At 39.8% G+C, this 6225-nt stretch overlaps 1 protein-coding gene across 1 annotated transcript in view; it reads right to left on the bottom strand.

Moving 5' to 3' along the window:
• Positions 1 to 5082, bottom strand: part of NSMAF (neutral sphingomyelinase activation associated factor) — a 47764-nt gene extending 42682 nt beyond the window's left edge. The window contains exons 1-4 of the mRNA XM_077751819.1: positions 4985 to 5082; positions 675 to 753; positions 511 to 578; positions 394 to 430 (exon numbers count right to left, since the gene is read on the bottom strand). The gene's annotated coding sequence lies outside the window, so the exon portion shown is untranslated. The remainder of the gene's footprint in view (positions 1 to 393; positions 431 to 510; positions 579 to 674; positions 754 to 4984) is intronic.
• Positions 5083 to 6225: the final 1143 nt, after the last annotated feature.

Here is a 6225-nt window from a genome sequence, read left to right as displayed (position 1 = left end):
CCTCGGGACAAAACCACACGCCTGTGGGCATCACACAACTTTACAAACATTAAGGATCTCATTAGGGATCACAGCTTTTAAAAAAGATATTTCTCGGGGCGCCTGGGTGGCTCAGCCGGTTACGTGTCCAACGTCAGCTCAGGTCATGATCTCACAAGTTTGACNAAGCGAAAGTCGGACGCTTAACCGACTAAGCCACCCAGGCGCCCCTCAACGGTTCGATTTTAAAAGCATGTAAACATCTATTCCATCAGTCTTCATGTGAGATTTCTATAAATAATTTCACTGTGCTAAAAAAAAATATATATATATATGTGTATATATATATGTGTGTGTGTGTGTGTGTGTGTTTTTACTCAGGTTAGGGAAAAATATTTACTATGTGCTTCTTACCTGACTGAAAAGGAGTGAAATCGCCCCAGATTTTGCCCTACAATGCAGATAAAAGTCATTAAGTATACAGAATTTTTTGGCAGAAGTAAAATTAAACAGTTAGTGACAATGACATACTTTGTAAAGTGTTGGCTGGATCCATTTTCTTCCTGTTTTCCTATTTTTATACAATCTCTCAAAGGAATCTGGATAAAATTGAGAGAGAAATATTAGAAACACAAGCAAGGGTAAGATATACACAGAGAGCAGGAATGTCTCTGTTCACATTTAAACTCACTTACCTTAATGATGGGCTGGGATATCGTGTCTGGTTCAAAAATAACTGATTTTGAACATATTTTGAAGGAGCCCCTGATTTTCCTAAGGATCAAAATACAAAGGATTATTATTCATGAACATAACAGAAGTCACCAAAGAACCATATGCGTTTTAACTAGAAAGCAGATAACCAAACCCTTAACTAGAAGATCAACAACGCAACTGAAGAGAAGTGGCAGGTCAGATTTTGATCCCGGGGCCGCCGTCTGGCCCTTCTGATCCCACTATTGATTTGGGACTGAAATTTTTTATCATTCTTTCTGTGTCTGTTATCTAGAATTCATCAACAGAGAACATCTTGACAGTATTCATCTACAATGTGGTTACCCTAAAAGCACAATTTGTACAAAGAAAGCAGAAAAAAATGCTTGATTCTTTACCTTTATTTACTAACTTTCAGAAAAATGAGTTGGTGTCCCAGGATCCCTGGGATGGATGGATGGAGATACACATGCATGTGCGTGTGTGTGTGCGCGCGCGTGCGCACGTGTGTGTGTGCGTGTATCTCCTGGATTTTAACAGTTCTGATACAGTCCGACCACTGCAGTCATTATTCTTTTCCAATGGTCATCTGTTGCCCAATTCTTCAAGTTGATCATTGTGTCCTTTTAATTCAGTGTACAGTGGTGTCTGATGCCTGCCTTTCCTCCCCAGTAGCACAGACATTCCAGGCTCACCTCGCACCCTTCCTGCCCCAGACTTACACGTAGCCACTCCTCCAAAGGGCCCTCATTCCTTTCAGTGGGAAGGGGTATTCAGGGAGCACAGTCTCGGTGCTCATCGCTACAGGGTTGTTTCTAGGCCTTTTTGGGGGGAGAGCTAGAAAATACTTTCTTTTAAAAGAAAAGTGTATGAATCCACATAAACATTTCCAATTCAAATGTAAGATCGGGCTTTTAACTTCTTTACTACTGGATTTGTATCTCCTTCATATTCAAAGTCTGGTCATGGCATCAACATACGACTCGTTTGCCTCATCTAACTACAAAAATCTACGTGCATGTGTGAATAACCAATAGTTTCAAAACAATAATACCAAAATTACTAACAACAATATTACGACTAAAACATTTACCACCTTTTTGGCAATTCTTTTTCTACTTAAGGCTGTATCTCACCAGAGACACAAATTACTATGTGGTGAAGTTAACGATTAAAATAATTTTTGGGGCGCCTGGGTGGCTCAGTCAGTTAAGCCTCCGATTTCGGCTCAGGTCATGATCTCATGGTTCGTGGGTTCGAGCCCCACATCAGGCTCTGTGCTGACAGCTCAGCCTGGAGCCTGCTTCAGATTCTGTGTCTCCCTCTCTCTCTGCCCCTCCCCTGCTCACGCTGTCTCTTTCTCTCTCTCTCTCTCAGAAATAAAAACATTAAAAAAATTTTTTTTAAATAATAATAATTCTTCCCTGTGGTTAACCCTCAACTTATATACAGTTAAGTTCATCTGTTTCATTTTCTTTTTGATTTTTAGGATTTACTGCATCATCTGAAATTCAATTCTATATTAAAATATATGTAAAATATTTCTATAGTTCCAAAAGCTAAATTATAAAATAAGGGACATTCAGAGAGGTCTAGTTGTCATTTTATATAATTCCATTGCTCCTTCTTCTGTGTAGAGAATCATTTTTGTTAACTTTCAGTTTATGCTTTTTAAAATGGATAATTTAAAAAGATTTTAATATTTAAAAACATAGCCAAAAAATTATTTCCTTCCTTTCTTATGTGAAAGATAGCATACAATACACCGTATTCTGCCCCTCACTTTTCACGCTAAATATATGCTGGAGATCTCTCCACAGTATGATGCACAACTTCTTCCTTCACTGGACTGTTTCCAGTATTTTGCTATTACAAGTAATGTTATGGTAAATACACTTGTACACAGGTCCGTTTATATATTTCCCAGGGTACCCCTGAGATAGTTTCCTAGAAGTAGCCTTGCTAGATCAACAGGTTAATAATGCACATGCAATGTTGCTAGATATCACCGAATTCACTTCCATGGATTGTACCACTGCATTCTAATAATCACCTAAAAATTACAAAAATAAGTTTCAGTTTGCTAGCTTACAGGTCTGTTTTAATAACAAACAATGTACAGTAAAGTCTTAGAGTGTCAGTAACTTGCTCTGCCAGTGCTCCACAAGACGAACAAACATTTTTTTTCCATTTTATTTTATTTTACAAATAGTTTATTGTCAAATTAGTTTCCACATAACACCCAGTGCTCATCCCCACAAGTGCCCTCCTCCATGCCCATCCCCCCTCCCTCCCCCACATCCATCAGTCCTCAGTGTTTGTCAGCATTCAAGAGTCTCTCATGGTTTGCCTCTCTCCCTTTCCCCCACCATTCCCCCCCTTCTTCTCCCCCTTGTTCCTCCGTCAAGTTCCTCCTAATCCTCCTACACGTGCAAACATATGGTATTTGTCCTTCTCTGCCTGACTTATTTCGCTCAGCATAACACCCTCAAGGTCCATCCATGTTGCTACACATGGCCAGATTTCATTTTTTCTCATTGCCGTGTAGTATTCCATCGTATAGATAAACCACATCTTCTTGATCCATTCGTCCGCTGATGGACACTTAGGCTCTTTCCATGTTTTGGCTATTGTGGAGAGTGCTGCTATGAACATTGGGGTACATGTACGAGCAAACATTTCTAATGAATTTTAACTTGACACACAAACGATGTCTTGCATATGAATAGTACGTGACACCAAATGTCACATGATCACCACTGACCCAATGGTTCTTGTCTCTCTTTCTTTCTCTCTAAAGGATTGTGGGTGATCGTCCCACAATGCTCAAATGCTTGGTCTCAGGCTGTGGTGTTTGGCAGAAATTAGTGATTTTTCAGAACTTTGGAAGGTGCCCACAACTGGCACAAGTATATTTTTGGTCACTTTGAAACACCTATGGACAGTCCTTTGCTTCTCCATATAAGAGTGAGCTTAGGAAAGCTTTGCTTCACGCTGGGTCAGGCTGGCTGCAGATCTCACCCTTTCCTCTGCTGCCTCATTGCCAGTTACATTCACTACAGTAGATGAAAGAGTTTATTAATAATACTGTACTGCAGTCAACATGTGATAGTGACAGTTTTCCTACACAGTGACCTTCCTCTCTCTCTTCTCCCTCAGACCAGTCACAGAGGTTTTCAAGAGTGAGTGTCGGTTAATGTATTTTTTCTTTAGATTTTGCATTTTCTTTATTATTTTGTATTATAGTATAGTATTGTAATCATTTCTATATGAATATTTTTGGGTTGCGGAATGGATCTGATTTTCCATTATTTCTTATGGGGAAATTCGCTTTGATATACAAGTGCTTTGAATTACAAGTATGTTTCCAGAACGAATTATGCTCGCAAACCAAGGCTTTACTGTACTTAATTTTAAACAAGACATTGTTATGATATAGGGCAGAGGAGTACTGAGAGGAAAAACAAAGGTATGTAATGAGGGAAAAGAACATGAGCAAAATTCCAGAAGGAAGAAAGCAAGGTCCTGCTTTCAAGGAATAGTAATCGTCTAATTTGAATGCTAGGGAAACAGACATGTCAGAAGCTCCCTAACAACAAGCTAAGTAGTTTCCACTTCAGGTTGTATTTAAACAAATACTACATGGCTTTGATGGTCCTTTCAAGATAAAACCTGAAGAACAGAAAACATTAAAGAGTTTAACTAATATCAAAGCATGTTCAAGTCATGGCCTGTATTGATTAAGGGATATCTCTCAAAGGAAATCATCGGCAAATACAATTTTGCTGGAATAACTCTGACTTTGGTTAATACTGAGCTGACATTTTAGACAAAAAATTTCATTATGCATTTTTGTACACAGCTTTCAAAATGGAATCTGCTTTTATAGCAATAAGCTGTACCTATTACAATATATAGAAAACTGATTCCACTTCTAATTCAAATCAGATTATTCACTTTGAAAGTACTGGTTTTAATGCCACTCTGGTGTTTTATGATCGTTACCTTATAACACCATAACCCAAATAATTGAGAGTATAAGGACAGAATCGATACATAAAAAAAGAGACGGAAAATGAATCAAGAGTCCTCTCCAGCTGATGTAAGCACCCACATTAAAGGAATTCATACACACAGCTTCTCAGCTTTAGAAAATATCTGAAGTATGACAGCTACTTAGAAGCCCTCCTTATGGGACGGTGGGGAATCCACATGATCATACATTTAATTTTTAAAATATCAGACACAGGACAGGTCTGTTACTCTGTAAAGATCCAAAAGTCTTCCTTACCTTTCATTGTGACCACCCTTGTTCTGAATATGATTAGCTGTATGTTGTTCAAAGTAGTATTCCTCCAAGTTAAGCAGGAGCAAGGAAAATCTATATTTGGAAAAACCAGAGCAAACACAACAAAACCTCATGTTTATATATATATTTTAAGCATAAGAAAGAAAGCAGAATATTTAAAGCATCTGTTGCCAAAGGGTTTCTCCATTCATTGAATCAACAAATACTTTTTAAGTAGAGATCCTATACCAGATACCCTTCTCTATTCCGTGGGAGAAAGTGACAGACAGACCCGCGTGGCCAAGCCACAAATAAAATTACTTACAAGTGGACTGTTTAACTCCTTTAAGAGACCCCCCAAATTTCATGATGTAAAACCTATTCTTGCCTGAACAAAACCTGGGGCTTTTCCATCTATGGACTCTTCATCCTTGGTTTCCTCTGACTAACCGCCAGGCTTCCCCCCTCCCCTTCCCACCGCACCCCCTCCCAGTCTAGCGTTCTGCCTTCTGGTTGATTGGGTTTATCTTACCACTTCCATGAGATCATATGCTCTGAGAATCAGATCTTTAGCTACAGTCCAATGCTTTGGTGTTGAGTAAGTAAACTGAATAGAAGAGGACTGAAATACTGTTCTTTCTAAAGTTTTAAGTGCTTTAAGTGATTAAAATCAAAAGAAGGTGATAAGAAAAAGGTATTAATTCGGTTGTACAGCCACAGACACAAATACATGGCAAATAACCGAAAACGAGGGTTTCGTCTGTTATGTGGGGAGGCGGGGAAACATCGGCGGCACCTAGGGCTTCAGGGAAAGCTCTCGTGGGCCGCGTGGGACTGGGGGGCCGGGTGTCGGAGGACGGTATTGCTGATGAATTTAGCAGATCAAGCAGGTCTATTTCTGCTCCACTAAAATGTGAATGAAAAAATTTTAAATTGTAAGACCTCAAACCAAAGAAAACTGAAGAGTCACAGGGACAAGAGCAACAAGTGTGTGAGGAATGGAAAGCAGAGGGGAGGGATCAGCAGTGACCAGACACCAGAGTGGCGGATGCTTCCGGTAGAAGGTACCCATTAGGAGAAAACCAACTCAAGCCACAGGACTTCCAAAAGGTCCTGAAATTGCAGGAATCAGGTGCCAAGAAGACAGGGAGGAAGCATGGGGGGCATGGTCGGAAGCCTGAATGAGTCAGGAGCCCCGATCCTCCCCGATGCCTCTCCTACCTCACTCTGGCGCACGATGTTCT

Source organism: Crocuta crocuta, unplaced genomic scaffold (assembly GCF_008692635.1).
Source record: "Crocuta crocuta isolate KB4526 unplaced genomic scaffold, BGI_CrCroc_1.0 scaffold20, whole genome shotgun sequence".
NCBI classification, from domain to species: domain Eukaryota; kingdom Metazoa; phylum Chordata; class Mammalia; order Carnivora; family Hyaenidae; genus Crocuta; species Crocuta crocuta.
This window is presented reverse-complemented; position numbering and strand designations above follow the sequence as displayed.